Source organism: Phyllobates terribilis, unplaced genomic scaffold (genome assembly GCF_046119375.1).
Source record: "Phyllobates terribilis strain yellow unplaced genomic scaffold, ASM4611937v1 Scaffold_3__8_contigs__length_932513732, whole genome shotgun sequence".
Taxonomy (NCBI): domain Eukaryota; kingdom Metazoa; phylum Chordata; class Amphibia; order Anura; family Dendrobatidae; genus Phyllobates; species Phyllobates terribilis.
In genome coordinates, this window is record NW_027362763.1 from 142,603,116 (window position 1) to 142,620,688 (window position 17,573).

At 44.9% G+C, this 17,573-nt stretch overlaps 1 protein-coding gene across 3 annotated transcripts in view; it reads left to right on the forward strand.

Annotated features, from left to right (window-relative positions):
• The first annotated feature begins 1,915 nt into the window (after nt 1-1,915).
• The window catches only part of KIDINS220 (kinase D interacting substrate 220), a 160,292-nt gene continuing 144,634 nt past the window's right edge, over nt 1,916-17,573 (forward strand). For all 3 annotated transcript variants that reach the window (XM_073674186.1, XM_073674187.1, XM_073674188.1), the window contains exon 1: nt 1,916-2,016. The gene's annotated coding sequence lies outside the window, so the exon portion shown is untranslated. The remainder of the gene's footprint in view (nt 2,017-17,573) is intronic.

Genomic DNA, 17,573 nt, shown 5'->3' on the forward strand with positions numbered 1-17,573 from the left:
AGAACTGAGCATGCCCTATACCGTGCGGGTGGTGGCTGTGCCATTGAGCCGACTCACAGCTGAGCCCGCTGTATACCGTGCGGGTGGCGGCTGTGCCATAGAGCTGTGCTCGCCCTATACCATGCGGGTGGCGGCTATGCCATAGAGCTGACTCAGAGCTGAGTATGCTCTACACCGCGCGGGTGGCGGCTGTGCCATAGAGCTGACTCAGAGCTGAGTACGCCCTATACCGTGCAGGTGGCGGCTGTGCCATAGAGACGACTCAGAGCTGAGCCCGCTCTATATTGCGCGAGTGGCGGCTGTGCCATAGAGCTGACTCAGAACTGAGCATGCCCTATACCGTGCGGGTGGTGGCTGTGCCATTGAGCCGACTCACAGCTGAGCCCGCTGTATACCGTGCGGGTGGCGGCTGTGCCATAGAGACGACTCAGAGCTGAGCCCGCTCGATACCGTGCGGGTGGTGGCGGTGCCATAGAGCTCACTCAGAGCTGAGCTCGCCCTATACCGTGCGGGTGACGGCTGTGCCATAGAGACGACTCAGAACTGAGCCCGCTCTATATTGCACGGGTGGCGGCTGTGCCATAGAGCTGACTCAGAACTGAGCATGCCCTATACCGTGCGGGTGGTGGCTGTGCCATAGAGACGACTCAGAGCTGAGCTCGCCCTATACCGTGCGGGTGACGGCTGTGCCATAAAGCCGACTCAGCGCTGAGCCCGCTCTATCCCATGCAGGTGGCGGCTGTGCCTTAGAGACGAAGTCTAAGTCTATCTGCTGCAATCAGAGTTGTCTTGGATAGCAGCAGATTAATCTTGTAGATGTCACTGTCAATCATGACAGCAGAAGTTGGTAATGATGAAGGGGTCTCTTCCTACACCCATCGCCCCCCACAACATGATCGCAGGGAGCCAATAACATTGTGGTGGCTACTGGAGGCCCTGTGTTTGCTAACACTATAATATTACATTTATAATTGCAGGTTCAAGTCCCCAAGTTGGGCTAAGAAAAAATTAACATGGCCGAAAGTGCTGGCACCCTAAATGCAGAAACTTGGCTTTTGTCTGTTTTGATGGCCAATGTGAACATGCTCCTATTTTGCCTGCATACGAACTTATACTTGTTCATTTTTTTCCTTTTAGAAAAAACTTTATTGATACAGATATGAAACCCGCTCCGCAGGTCAGATTACGCTGAGTAAAAAAAAAAACCCCATTCATTCACTTTTTTTGGAATTGTAAAAGCTGTGTTTTTTGCACAGCGAAAATACGCGGCGTCAAAACCCCATGGTGGGAACTTAACCTTAATGCGCGTGTTCACACTGATTTTTTTTTTAGCTGAGTTTTCGGACCAGAAACAACATGCAAGTTCTTTTCCCACCGAAGCGTTTTAAAAACATGAAGTTGAAAAAAAAAAACTCTCAAAAAACTCCAAGTATGAACAGTAAGAAAAAAATATAGAAAGGAAGAGTCGTTCAAGTGTTTTATTTGTAGCAGATTTGTTCCAAAAAACTCCACAAACTACCTTCCCGGAGACTGAGGAGATGGAGATTTTTTTGTAGTGAAGTTGCTTAAAAAAAAATCACATAATATCGTCCCCCAAAAAATCGCTTGACTCTATTTATATTGTATTTTTAAAGCGTTTTTTTTTCCATTTCCGGTTGTGAAAAACGCTTGGTGTAGAATTGTCCTATATTCTGCGCTCACGGTGACACAGCCCCGGTAATGGCGGCCGCACTGCAGCGCTGCAGACACAGCACCGACTCCCACCACAGCCCTGACCGACTGTGACAACCACCAACAGTCACCATGGTAACAAGCTCAGCCTCTCTGCAAACAAGCTCGGGACGAGTGGCCACGCCCCTCCCTGACAGCCATTGGCCCCTTTGCCACAAAGACCACGCCCTTGTCCCCGCCGCCGAACGTCACTCTTTTCTATCTGGTCACATGATCTGTACTCGCCGGAGAGAAAAGATGGCGTCCTGCTGACGGTCCCGGCCGTGACGGAGCCCGGTGTACTGGGTGAGAGGAGAGGGGAAATGTCAGAGTATACAGCTATACATATCACTGTGTGTCTATATACATGTATATATGTCTCACAGCCGTACGCAGCCTATATAGACACAGGTGATAACAGTTTTCTCTGACATTATCTGCTTTATATTTTTCTGCCCTCTTCATGGGCAGCCAATCTGGCTTATTTTTTTGTTAAATCTGACGTCATCGGGGACCACCAGTTTTGCTGATGACATCATAGGCTGTTAGTGGGTCAGAGTGAATGTGGTGATGTCACAGGGCCATTGGGCTCTGTAGGGCCGTTGGGCTTTTCTGTAGGGCCGTTGGGCTTTTCTGTAGGGCCGTTGGGCTCTTCTGTAGGGCCGTTGGGCTCTTCGGTAGGGCCCTCGGGCCCTTCTGTAGGGCTGTCGGGCTCTTCTGTAGGGCCCTTCTGTAGGGCCGTCGGGCCATTCTGTAGGGCCGTCGGGCTCTTCTGTAGGGCCGTCGGGCTCTTCTGTAGGGCCGTCGGGCTCTTCTGTAGGGCCCTTCTGTAGGGTCGTTGGGCTCTTCTGTAGGGCCCTTCTGTAGGGCTGTTGGGTTCATCTGTCGGGCCGTTGGGCTCTTCTGTAGGGCTCTTCTTTAGGGCCGTTGGGCTCTTCTGTTGGGCTGTCCGGCTTTTGTGAGGGGGGCCTTCAAGCTCTTTTGTAGGATGGTGATGTCACAGGTAAGTGATGACATCATAAGAAGCGCTCGCCCTATAACTTAACAGCTGGGTCTCAGCTCTCCAGCTCTGACATCGGGTGGGCCATTCTGGGGGTGCGCTGTGTGCAGGAAAGTTCCTGGACAGTCTGTAAAAATAGGGAACAGTGATGTACACCACCCCAGGTGTGTCCCCTGCGAGTGTTGTCTGAGTAGCCGTAATGGAGACTGATGCCAACATTATTTCCTTGTGACATCACTGCTGCTGATGATGTGATAAGGGGTCCTCAGTAGTATGGGCGGGTCTAAAGTGACATGAGTGACCTCACAATGAATCTTGTAGGTGGCGTGTCAGTGAGTGGTGATGTCACAGTAAGGTCTCATTCAGACATCAGTTTTCTACGTACCAGTTCTATCAGAGATTTCAGGGCCAGGACTAGTCCCCATTATAGTTTATGGACCTGTTCACATGTCTGCATTTGTTATTTATTTATTTTTTGTGTGGCTGAAGTGTATATGCAAAAAAAAAAAACCCCAAAAAACATCCATTTTTTTTTATCCAAAAACACGGATCCAACACTTCTATTCAAATCAAATGGTTCTGTGAAAAGAGCCAGCACATGGACACCGCCGTCCATCCGTTATCTGAGCGCGGTCTTTTTTTTTTTTTATAAACTGTTTAATGGACACATGAGATAAATGGATGCTGCACAATTGACACAATCACTGGGGGAAATAGTTTTTTATCATAAATTAAAAAAAAAATTAACTGAGACCACCGGGTGTGACATCAGGAGAAATGCTGGTCTGTATGTACCTGTACCGCCTATTCAGGCTAACCCCTGGTGATTGCTACATCTGAGTATGTGCAGAGTCACAGAGCTGCATTTATTTTGCACGGTTTACAAGGTGTTTTTTGACTGAATTTTAAAAGTCATTGATTTGGATGACAAATTCAGCTCTGCTCCATCTTTCTGCGAGTCTGTCTGATGTGGTTTGGTCCGTGCCCTCCTATTCTGCGCACTGGTTATTGTCTCGTCCTGGGTGGGGTTGGCTCCTGTATCCTCGTCCTTTCCGTGCTCTATCGTTCCCCCGCCCGGTGTTTGTTTCTTTGTATTATTTGTTATATTTGCTGTTTTATATTTTTGTCACATTTCCGATGTTTTGTATCTGCCGTGGTTCTGATCCGGTGTATGAGGAACGCTGTCACATTTTACGTCTTTGTGTGTTAGACGCATTTCAATCTCCTGTTAGACAAAGGCAGAGGAGAATGGCTGCCGACTCTTTGTCTCTGAATACGAGTGACATTGCTCTGCTAATCTTGTCTATTGACTGCTTCATGGCTGGGTGGGGGGGGGCACCATCATGTATCTCATCCTTCATGACAGAGATGGGGGATGGACCGGTCACTGGTGAATTACTGGCTTCTTAGGGACTTTGCAGACTGACAGTCTATGTAAATAGGAAATACAGCCATTTGCCATTGTACTTATGACATTGAGAGGCTGTAAGGGATGACATGTCGCTGTCGGATTATCGCTGCCATGACCGGAGCACCGTCAAATTCTGTCCGGCTGCCTCATTACAGACATCTGAGTTTTACTATAATGTTGCTGTGTTTTAGGAAAAACACAGTTTGATAAAGAGCCGACAATGGAAATAAGTGTCAGCTGACGGCGTCTCACTGCCTGACTCACACTGACCAAAGGAGTTGTTTGGTCAAGTATAGTAATACAGTAGATTATCAATATCAGATCAGTGGGGGTCCGACACCCCCATTAGTCAGCTGTTCTAACCTCTGCCCGATATAAATATATTGGGTGGATCAGCTACCTCTAGTTACTATAGCACTTGATCAGAGGGGTAGCCAGGTGTCGGACCCCCACTGATCTGATATTGATGATATATGCTAAAAGTGGTTGTGACCAGCTATATGGGCATGCAGGTCATAGGCAGTTGAATAAAATCATACCTTGATATCTGCTATCCGATGTTTAATTCCAGAGAAATCCACGTTGTTCTCAATATGTAAATGAGCTGTTAAGATCTATGGGCCGGACATAGATCTCCCTGAGAATTTGCATCCAGAGCTTATTGTAAATGAAAGGGGACGTTACCAGTGTGAAACATGTAATGACTGACAGTCTGCTCTCCTGATCTACATGTCTCACACTGGTAACGACCCTTTTTATTTAAAATAAGCTCTGGAGGCAGATTCTCAGGGAGATCTATGTCCGGCCCATAGATCTTAACAGCTCATTTACATATTGAGAACAACGTGGATTCCTCTGGAATAAGACATCGGATCTCCAATATCAAGGTATCATTTTATTCAGCTTCCTATAACCTGTATGCCCATATAGACGGCTCAGGAGGGCTGATCCTACTAACAGATTCCATTTTTCAGACTGATGGTTTTGATATTGCTGTTCAGATAGCACACTGACCATTGTAAGTTTATGGCATAGTTCAGATGACCAGTTCTTCTACGCAGCAGCCATGTGAAAACAACACAATAAACATGCAGAAGTCTCTTCGTTTTTCAGATAACACCCATTAAACTCAATGGGCTTGTGAAAAGCCCCCCCCCCACAGATGCCGTACAGACACTATCCATATGGGATCCAGATCCACTGCATAGATTCCTTAGGAGACTGTATTGCACCTGGCATTTTTACCTATTCTTTTTAGATAGTGGATGTAAAAAATGGAATTCTAGATAAAATACAGATGCAAAGTGGAGACCTTTTTTTGTATATTTTTCTGATCTGCGCCTAAAAGGTCTCTGGCTATATGTAAATAGTAAGAGATCTGTCAGTCAGGATAAGCCAGGGAGAGATTAGGAGGGAGATACCCAGGGGACACTTCTCTGAGGCCTATGGGCGGCACACTAGTGATTGACCGCAGCATGTCAACCAGCAGGCGAGGCAGTGGCAGAGATCCCTGCAGAGCACTTCCCGCCTCATTCACCTCTGATGTGGATTTCTCTGCAGTAGAGCGCCGCTTATGGTTAATAAAGGTACGAATTTACTCATGTTCACATACGCTACCCACACGTGTCGTCTGTTTGGGGGGTAGAATGAGCTGATGATTCCCTGTGAAGGGTTTTCCAGTATTATGATATCACTGACCCATCTTTCAAATAGATCATCCATATCGGATCGGTGGGAGTCCGGCAGCTTCACTCCATGTAATTGGAGCTGAACGTTAAAGATTCTCATAGGTTCCCTTTAAAGATAATTTGTCACCAAATTTCGCAACACAAACTCCATACATTATTACATAGATCTTAGACTGATGAGGCTGGTGTACTCTCGTTGAAAATCCATGTAATAATGGCTGTATAATCCTAAAAGAAAAATTTAGCATTTTATGTGTCCATTGTTCATTTTTAACTCCTTCCCGCCCAGTGACCTACTGTTACACCATAGCCCAGATGTATAGAGTGGGGTCTGGCCGAGCCCGATTCACACAGGGCAGGTGCTGGCTTTATTATACAACCAGCACCTTCTTGTAACAGCAGCGATTGGAACTATCCTGCATGCTGCTGTCAATCTCTGATGGAAGGAAGCATGGCGGGGCATCCATTTGGACGCCAGTCTGCCCCCACTATTTTTTTTAAATCAAATGTTTTTTATTGATTCTTATAAAGATTTACACAAAGGAAAAAAAAAAAAAGGAAAATACAACAACAACCAGACAAACATTGGAGAAACACAGTTCTCCACCCCACAACCTTAAGAAGCATTAAACATGAGTGATTTATACATCTTGGCTCTGCAAAACCAGCAGAATTAGATGAACAAATATTTGAACATAGTAACAATAGTCAATCCAATTACATATAACTTGTTGAAGTACTAATAACATTTTAATTAATTTTCAAAGAAGTTTAATTTGAGGCATCATATTAACATAACTCAAAGCAAGCCGAGGTGAAATCTCCTCAGTTCCCTAGATGTCAAACCAGAGCCATCAATCCATAGACCCCATATCTTGTCAAATTTAGAGATAGCATCTCTTTTTAGGTATATGGCTTTTTCCAAATTTACTAGCCAGTTAACTTTATCAATCAATTCTGATATGATAGGCTCCTGATCTGCTATCCATTTTTGGTCTATCAATTTTCCTGCCATATATAACATACGTGCCGCCGCAATTTTGCCGTACTCCTCAATAGTCAGATCTGCAACATATCCCAGTATACATACTAATGGTGAAAGCTCTACGTCAATTGAATAAACCCTGTTAATCATTGCTACAAAACTCTTCCAAAAGGACACCAAGTTAGGACAGTTCCTCATCATATGAAGCAGATCTGCTATGTTAGTTTTGCATCTAGGACAGTGGGGACTTGAATGAAATCCTATGTTAAATAACAATTGAGGTATCCTTTATACCTGGTGTATCACACATATATGGGGCAGTCTATGGGATTCACTTAAATACAGCTGTGGAACTCTTTCCAGTATATCTGACCAGTGATTTTCCTCTATGGGTCCCATTACACCATTTCTCTAAGAGAATGTTATAAAGTAATGAGATCAGTCCACGAGAACTGTGTATATTCGCTATTCTCTGCATTATTGCGTTTCGGGGTAGCCCTCCTTCCAAAACAATGCCTTCCGCCCGATATCCGTGCCTAATTTGTAAGTATTTATAGAATTCAGAGTCAGGTAATCCATATTAATTTTCCAGCTGTGCGAATTCCTTAATCACGTCACCTATCAGCACTTGATTAAGTCTGCTTAAACCCTTGGCGCTCCAGGAGCCAAATCCCACCAGTTGGTATGGATTTGGAAGCCATGGAGTGTTCCATAATGAAGTAAATTATGAAACACCTTCTATTCCTTGTAATTTTTTCACCGTCCCCCAAAGTTAGTGACATAACAGCATAGTCAGTATTTTGCCTCCAAGTGTCCCAAACTTCTGCGCCTCCAATACCTCATAGTTTATCTGATTGGAAATAATGCTGTAGCAACATATGCTGAGCGGCAATAATAATCAGAATGGAAAATAAAAAGCAATGGCAGAATGGTGATTTTTTTTTTTTTTTTTTTACAACTTTACTGCACATGGAATTTTTTTTTTGCCTTTTTCTAGTACATTTTACATGGTAAAATGAATGGTGTAATTCAAAACTAAGACACAGCCTACAAGAAAACCAGCCCACGTATGGCTCTGTTCATGTGGTGGGGAAGGGATTAAAGTCATGACTCTTGGAAGAAGGGAAACAAATGAAATTGTAAAAAAGAAAATGTATCTCTAGTCAGGAAGGGGTCAATATTAGCCAGGAAAATGTTCAATTAGGATTTATATACCGTAGTCATTCTGATATGGATTTTCATAGTAAGTACACCGGGCTCATCACACTCAAGGGATCTATTTCCTAATAAATGCAGTTTGTCTTGTGGATTCAGGTGACTGGACCGTTTTAACACTTGGCATGTGTTATCCACATACCAGGGTAAATAAAGTGATTTGTGGCATCATTAGGTGTCGCCTCAGTGTTGGCGCTTACTTGACTTGTTTGGATTGCTTTCTTGTATTCCATTCATGGCGAGATATCAGGACAATCTTTTTCTCTTCTTAGGGTGTGTGCACACGGTGAGTAATTACAGCAGAAACCAGAGTGTTCGCAGGAAAAAGGCTGTGTAAAGCGCTCGGGTCTTTGTGGCTTTTTTACGTGCTTCCCCCCCCCCCCCCCCCCATTTATTTGAATGGGTGGAAAACTCAGCTGAGAGAATTGATAATTGTTGTGATACAGGTTTGAAAAGACACTTTGATTGTCCAAATCTGTGAGGTTCGCAAGGAAAAAATAACCATTGTGTGCATGAGATTTCAGAAGCCTCATTCATTTTGCTGATACTGTAAAATGAATCAGTTTTTACCTTGAAAAATGTTATGAAAATACTCAGCATGTGAACAAGCTCTTAGGCTGTGTGCCCACGTAGCATTTTTCAAGCGTTTTTGATGCGGAATTTCCGCAGCGGAAACGCTTGTAAAACGCTTGGTAACACGCACCCCATGGTCCCCAATGGGATTCCGCAAGTTCTATGCACATGCTGCGGATTTTTCCGCAGCGTTTATGCTGCGTTCAAAAATCCGCAGCATGTCATTTAATTTTGCGTTTCCGCAAGCAGAATTGCCTTTGTTCAATGCATAAAAAACGCAAGGCAATTCCGCATGTGGAAAACGCGTGATAAACGCGCGAAAAAAGCGCGATAAACGCGTGCGGAATTCCGCATGCGTTTTTCCGGGAGAGGACTTGCATTTATGCAGCAGAAATTTTCTGCTTCATAAATGCAACGTGGGCACATAGCCTTAGTGTTCCTCCAGAGTTACTTGTGCATAAACAATTTTGTAAAAAGAACCTGTCGCCACTCACCAGGTCAAGTGTTTTACTTCCGTTGTCTCTCTTAAGGCTATGTGTGCACGATGCAGATTTGAAGCAGAAATTTCCTGAGCGTTTTTGTCTCTCCTTGCTAGAAAAAACGCATGTGGTTTTTACATGTGTTTTTGACGCATTTTTACATCCGTGATTTTGAGCCTCAATGAATGATTTTTGGAGCTGATTGCTGCCGATACTGATTACCGGATGGTCACTTGACCCTCAGGTGATCAGTGACGTCACCGCAGGTCCTTTAAGTGTACTGCGAGCCGCCGAAGAGACGACATCACAGTGGAGGACACCGGGGGCCGCCGGACAGGTGAGTATGAAGGTTTTTTTTGTTTTTTTTTACATTTTTACTCTTTTATTCTTTTTTAACTGTTGCTGGCACGCGGACTGGGTGGAGCAGGCTGATGCTTCTCCCATCCACGTTCCTCTCGCAGTGGTCGGATGAGAGAGGTAGCAGCCTCCTCTCCCGACCCGGGTACCAGCCACGGCGCGATTCCGGCACTATTTTGCACCTATTGAAATGCAGCAAATCCGCATGTACAGTGGTGGCCAAAAGTATTGGCACCCCTGCAATTCTGTCAGATAATACTCAGTTTCTTCCTGAAAATGATTGCAATCACAAATTCTTTGGTATTATTATCTTCATTTAATTTGCTTACAAGGAAAAAACACAAAAGAGAATGAAGCAAAAATCAAATCATTGATCATTTCACACAAAACTCCAAAAAGGGGCCAGACAAAAGTATTGGCACCCTCAGCCTAATACTTGGTTGAACAACCGCTTCCGGTAACCATCAATGAGTTTCTTACAATGCTCTGCTGGAAATGTAGACCATTCTTCTTTGGCAAACTGCTCCAGGTCCCTGATATTTGAAGGGTGCCTTCTCCAAACTGCCATTTTGAGAGCTCTCCACAGGTGTTCTATGGGATTCAGGTCTGGACTCATTGCTGGCCACCTTAGAAGTCTCCAGTGCTTTCTCTAAAACCATTTTATAGTGCTTTTGGAAGTGTGTTTTGGGTCATTGTCCTGCTGGAAGACCCATGACCTCTGAGGGAGACCCAGCTTTCTCACACCGAGCCCTACATTATGCTGCAAAATTTGTTGGTAGTCTTCAGACTTCATAATGCCATGCACACGGTCAAGCAGTCCAGTGCCAGAGGCAGCAAAGCAACCCCAAAACATCAGGGAACCTCCGCCATGTTTGACTGTAGGGACCGTGTTCTTTTTTTTTGAATGCCTCTTTTTTTTTTTTCCTGTACACTCTATGTTGATGCTTTTTCCCAAAAAGCTCTACTTTAGTTTCATCTGACCAGAGAACATTCTTCCAAAATGTTTTAGGCTTTCTCAGGTAAGTTTTGGCAAACTCCAGCCTGGCTTTTTTATGTCTCGAGGTAAGAAGTGGGGTCTTCCTGGGTATCCTACCATACAGTCCCTTTTCATTCAGACACAGACGGATAGTACGGGTTGACACTGTTGTACCCTCGGACTGCAGGGCAGCTTGAACTTGTTTGGATGTTAGTCGAGGTTCTTTATCCACCATCCGCACAATCTTGCGTTAAAATCTCTCGTCAATTTTTCTTTTCCGTCCACATCTAGGGAGGTTAGCCACAGTGCCATGGGCTTTAAACTTCTTGATGACACTGCGCACGGAAGACACAGGAACATTCAGGTCTTTGGAGATGGACTTGTAGCCTTGAGATTGCTCATGCTTCCTCATAATTTGGTTTCTCAAGTCCTCAGACAGTTCTTTGGTCTTCTTTCTTTTCTCCATGCTCAATGTGGTACACACAAGGACACAGGACAGAGGTTGAGTCAACTTTAATCCATGTTAACTGGCTGCAAGTGTGATTTAGTTATTGCCAACACCTGTTAGGTGCCACAGGTAAGTTACAGGTGCTGTTAATTACACGAATTAGAGAAGCATCACATGATTTTTCAAAGGGTGCCAATACTTTTGTCCACCCCCTTTTTTAGGTTTGGTGTGGAATTGTATCCAATTTGGCTTTAGGACAATTCTTTTTGTGTTTTTTCATTGAAGACAAATTAAATGAAGATAATAATACCAAAGAATTTGTGAATGCAATCATTTTCAGGAAGAAACTGAGTATTATCTGACAGAATTGCAGGGGTGCCAATACTTTTGGCCACCACTGTATAGATATTATACATGCGGGTTTGCTGCGATTCAATGCAAGTCAGTGGGCGCGATTTTGCCACAAAATCGCGCCTGAATTGGTTGTGCTGCGGTTTGTGCCGCAATGATATTCCATCTGTAAATATATATAAGTGCTTCTCACAAAATTAGAATATCATCAGAAAGGTAATTTATTTCAGTTCTTCAATACAAGTGAAGCTCATATATTATATAGAGTCATTACACACAGAGTGATCTATTTCAAGTGTTTATTTCTGTTAATGTTGATGATTATGGTTACAGCCAATGAGAACACAAAAGTCATTATCTCAGTAAATTAGAATACTTTATAACAACAGCTTGAAAAATGTTTTTAAAATCCGAAATGTTATCCTACTGAAATTTATGTTCAGTAAATGCCCTCAATACTTGGTCAGGGCTCTTTTCGCATCAATTACTGCATCAGTGCGGCGTGGCATGGAGGCGATCAGCCTGTGGCACTGCTGAGGTGTTATGGAAGCCCAGGTTGCTTTGATAGCAGCCTTCAGCTCGTCTGCATTGTTGGGTCTGGGGTCTCTCATCTTCCTCTTGACAATACCCCATAGATTCTCTATAATAGATTCTCTATGGGGTTAAGGTCAGGCGAGTTTGCTGCCAATCAAGCACAGTGATACTGTTTATAAACCAGGTATTGGTACTTTTGGCAGTGTGGACAGGGGCCAAGTCCTGCTGGAGAATGACATTTCTATCTCCAAAAAGCTTGTCGGCAGAGGGAAGCATGAAGTGCGCTAACATTTCCTGGTAGACGGCTGCGCTGACTTTGGTCTTGATAAAACACAGTGGACCTACACCAGCAGATGACATGGCTCCCCAAACCATCACTGATTGTGGAGACTTCACACTAGACCTCAAGCAGCTTGGATTGTGGCCTCTCCACTCTTCCTCCAGACTCTGGGACCTTGATTTACAAATGAAAATTGGAACTCTGGGATCTTGTGGAGTGTGTCAATGACTGCCTTCTGGACATCTGTCAAGTCAGCAGTCTTCCACATGATTGTGGAGCCTACTGAAACAGACTTAGGGACCTTTTTAAACGCTTAGGAAGCCTTTACCAGTGTTTTATTGTTAATTATTTTAATTTACTGAGATAATGACTTTTGTGTTTTCTTTGGCTGTAAGCCATAATCATTAACAGAAATAAACACTTGAAATAGATCACTCTGTTTGTAATGACTCTATATAATGTAGGAATTTCACTTTTTGGATTGAAGAACTGAAATAAATTAACTTTTTGAAGATATTCTAATTTTGTGAGATGCCCCTGTATATGTATATGACACACACTCGCACACATTTAAAGAGAAAACGGAAGTAAAACACTAAATATACGGTATGTTAATATTTTCTTATATCTTTTCATGCAACAACACTGAAGATATGACAGTTTGATACAATGTAAGGCCGGTTTCACACGTCCGTACATTTCTGGTGCTGGAGATGTCAGTGTGTGTCACACGTGTGGCAACCGTCTGCCGCATCAGGATCACACGTACCGGCGCCTGGGAATCAATGTACAGTTAGCGCTGTTTCCAAGCGCCGGGTGCTGAACGCTGCCCTCATCATTGTTCCCTGCTGGTGCTGCGATCAGCATGAGCAAGAGACAATGTTGAGAGTAGTAGTCTGCTTCCGCAGTGTCCTTCTGTAAAAATAAGAATAAAATAATAAAATGCTTATACTCGCCTGTCCTGAGATGTCCCCCGGTGAAGTCCACCTGACCACTGACGCCGATGACCTGCTCCAGCCTGTCGCTCAGTGAAGGACCTGGTTCACTGCAGCGAGTTACTCTCCCCGGCTCTCGGTGTGAGCGGTCAGATTTCCGGACAGGTGAGTATAAGGATTTTATTATTTTATTCTTATTTTTATACAGGGACACTGCGGGAGCAGACTACTACTTCCAACATTGTCCCTTGCTCTTGCTGATCACAGTGCGAGCAGGGGACAATGATGAGAGCTGCCTCCAGCACCCGGCGCTTGGTAACAGTGCTAACTGTACCACTTATTCCCAGGCGCCGGTACGTGTCACTTTGATGTCATCCATGTGTGTTCAGCGTGAGATATTTCGTGGACCGTGCAGCATGAGAAAAACTGACATGTCAGTGTGTGGAACACATGGACACACGGTTTGTGGAAACACACTGACGTACGCAAACCCATAGACTTGAATTGGTCTACATGTGTCTGTGTCTCCGGTACGTGTGGAAGCTGTCACCACTCGTACTGGAAACACAGACTTGTGAAAGAGCCATAAAGTAGTCAGTGTACAGCTTGTATAACAGTGTAAATATGGTATTCTGTCTAAATAGCTCAACACACAGCCATTAATGTCTAAAGCGCTGGCAACAAAAGTGAGTACACCCCTAAATGAAAATGGCCAAATTGTGGCCAATTAACGTATGTGCCCATGATCAGGAGCCTCTGCGGTTTTGAAGCTGCATGTCTACTCAGTATCAAACCTTCACCGTCCAGATGTTACAGCATAGTGGATGTTATTTCTAGAAATCCCATGTCCACTGTGCGTCTCTGTACACCTGACAATGCGGTGCGTCTTTCAGACCTGCAGCATGGCAATTTCTCTTGCGGGTCCGCTACTGGACTCTCCCGATAGATTAACATCTATGAGGAAAATCCGCATTTTATGCAAATGAGCTGCGCGGCTATTTTGCAGCTGCGGACAGTGTGCACATACTCTTAGTCATTTTCCCTCCCCGGGATCATGTGACTCATTAGTGTTACAAGGTCCCAGGTGTGAATGGGGAGCAGATGTGTTACATTTGGTGTTATCGCTCTCACAGTCTCTCATACCGGTCACTGGAAGTTCAGCAGACCCCTCGTGGCAAAAAACTCTCTGAGGATCTGAAAAAAAAAAAAATATGTTGCTCTACATAAAGATGGCCGGGGCTATAAGAAGATTGCCAGCAACCTGAAACTGATCTGCAGCACAGTGTACAAGACAGGTTCCACTCAGAGCTGGCCTCACCATAGTCGACAAAAGAAGCTGAGTGCACGTGGTCAGCGTCTTATTGAGAGGTTGTCTTATTAAAATAGACGCATGAGTGCTGCCAGCAGTGATGCAGACGGTAAAGGGGTGGGGGTTCAACCAGTCAGCGCTCAAGCCATACTCCATACACTGCATTAAATTGGTCTGCATGGCTGTCGTCCCAGAAGGAAGCCTCTTCTAAAGATGATGCACAAGAAAGCCCGCAATTTGCTGAAGACAAGCAGACTACGGACATGGAATACTGGAGCCATGACCTCTGGTCTGATGAGACCAAGATAAACTTATTTGGTTCAAATGGTGTCAAGCGTGTGTGGTGGCACCAGGTGAGGAGGACAAAGACAAGTGTGTCTTGCCTGCAGTTAAGCATGGTGGTGAAAGTGTCATGGTTTGGGGCTGCATGAGTGCTGCTAGCTGTGGAGAACTACAGTTCATTGCGGGAACCATGAATGCCAACATGTACTGAAGCAGAGCATGATCCCCTCCCCTCAGAAACTGGGCCGCAGGGCAGTATTCCAACATGATGATGACCCCAAACACTCCTCCAAGACGACCACTTCCTTCTAAGGAAGCTGAGGGCAAAAAGGTGCTGGACTGGCCAAGCATGTCTCCAGACCTAAATAGGGTTGAGCGAGTATGTTCTGTCCGAGTATGCTCGGACCGAGCTCCGAGTATTTATAAGCTGCTCGGTGATATGGTTAAATCGCTCCCGTGTGCATGATTTGCAACTGTTTGACAGTTTTATTACATGTGAGGAACGTGTAAGAAATAGTAATAAGAAATAAGTACCGTATATTCCGGCGTATAAGACGACCTGGTGTATAAGACGACCCCCCTACTTTCCTGTTAAAATATCGAGTTTAGGATATATTCACCGTATAAGACTACCCCTTTTCCAACGCATACCAAACACCGGTAAAAATTAAAAAAAAAACAGATTTGAATTTAACATGGTCCTTTTTTTAATTTAAATTCTTATGACATGCAGGTATATAGCAGGAAAACTGTCACTCATAAACATATTAAAATAGGGGGGACCCCACGTCATTTTTTGGGGGGGTCCCCCATTCTAATAGCTAGTAAAGGCTAGGTATTCAGCTGGGGGCTGATATTAGTAGCCTGGGAAGCTCCGTGGGTATTACCCCCTTCCCAGACTTCAAACATCTGCCCCAGCCGTCTGCTTAACCTCCGCTAGAGACTATAATGATGGGGGATCCCACGCCAATTTTCTTTTTAAAAAATCCTTTATTTTAACACTAAATGACAATTGAGGGGTTAATAAAGATGCAGTCCCTAAATTATTATTAATTTTGTAATTAATTTTTCCCAAAAATGTTGACGTGGGCTTCGCCATATTTTTGTGTCCAGCCAGGTACAGCAGGCAGGAACGGGCTGCCCCCAACCACCAGCTGCCTATTTGTACCTGGCCGGACACAACAATATAGGGAAGCCCTTTTTTTTTTAATTATTTCATGAAATAATTTAAAAAAAAAAGACGTGGGGCTTTGCCCTATTTTTGTGTCCAGCCAGGTACAACTAGGCAGCTGGGGGCTGGAATCTGCAGCGCAGGGAGGCCCAAGCTTTCTGGCCCCCCCCCCGCTGCAAATTGCAGTCCGCAGCCACCCCGGAAAATGGCGCGTTCATAGAAGCGCCATCTTCTGGCGCTGTACCCAACTCATCCAGGGCCCTGGTGCGGTGGCTCACTGGGTAATAAAGGGGTTAAGGCCAGCTTGGCATTATCAGCTGGCCCTAAGCCCGAAATTCATGGGGTCACGCCAATATTAGACATGACCGCCATGAATTTCTAGTAAAGTAATTAAAAAAAACACAAACACCCAGAATAAAGTCCTTTAATTGAAATAAAGACACAATTTTTTAATGTTCTAAATTAAACCATACTTACCATCACGCCCATTCCAGCTGAAGCCAACGATCTCCTGCAATAAAAGTAAAATAATAAAGCAACCTCATCCTTACCTCTCCATGGTTCCCAGGACCGGTCCAGCTCTGCTACATTCACATGACAGGCTGGACCGCAGCAGAACGCTGCCGTTCAGCTTGCCATGCGGCAGACACTGAGAAGCGCAGGCATGCTTGTGCTCCTCAGTGTCTGACTGTGACGGCATCCAGATGAGCCGAGATCATGTCCAATGAACTCGGCTCACCTCATGCACGTCACTGACAGCGTGGGAAAATTCTCCTGCTCCCCGCATGCGCAGTAAAAGTTTCCCACGCTGTCAGTGACGGACGTCCAGGAGGTGAGCTGAGTTCATTGTCGGCTCATCTGGATGCCGTCACAGCCAGACACTGCAGAGCGCAAGCATGCCTGCGCTTCTCAGTGTCTGCGGGATGACAGGCTGGATGGCAGCGTTCTGCTGCGGTCCAGCCTGTCGTGAATGTAGCAGAGCTGGATCGGTCCTGGGAACCATGGAGAGGTAAGGATGAGGTTGCTTTATTATTTTACTTTTATTGCAGGAGATCGTTGGCTTCAGCTGGAATGGGCGTGATGGTAAGTATGGTTTAATTTAGAACAATAAAGAATTGTGTCTTTATTTCATTTAAAGGACTTTATTCTGGGTGTTTGTGTTTTTTTTAACTTTTACTATGGGGTTAGTAATGGGGGTGTCTTATAGACGCCTCTCCATTACTAACCTGGGCTTGATGTCAGCTGGCATTATAAGCTGACATCAACCCCAGCCCTATTACCCCCTGCCACCGCACCAGGGCAGCGTGGAAGAGCGAGGCTAAGTGCCAGAATTGGCGCATCCTATGGATGCGCCATTTCTGGGGCGGCTGACGGCTGGTGTTTCTAGCCTGGGAGGGGGCCAATATTCATGGCACCCTTCCTGGGCTATTAAAATCAGCCCCCAGCTGTCTGCCTAGCCTTTGCTAGCTATTAAATTAGGGGGGACCCCACGTCATTTTTTTGGGGGGGTCCCCCATTTTAATAGCTAGTAAAGGCTAGGTATTCAGCTGGGGGCTGATATTAGTAGCCAGGGAAGCTCCGTGGGTATTACCCCCTTCCCAGGCTTCAAACATCTGCCCCAGCTGTCTGCTTAACCTCCGCTAGAGACTAAAATTATGGGGAACCCCACGCCAATTTTTTTTTAAATAAATCAGTTATTTTAACACTAGATGACAAGTACAGTAACCAGCACTGTCACTGTACTTCATATATATGTGACTGACATGTTTCTATCTATCTAATCTATGTGTGATGCTCTATCTTTCTGTTATAAATTGTCGGGTACAGATGCTGAATTGCCGGCCGGCTTTTTTAAAGAGACGGTGCATG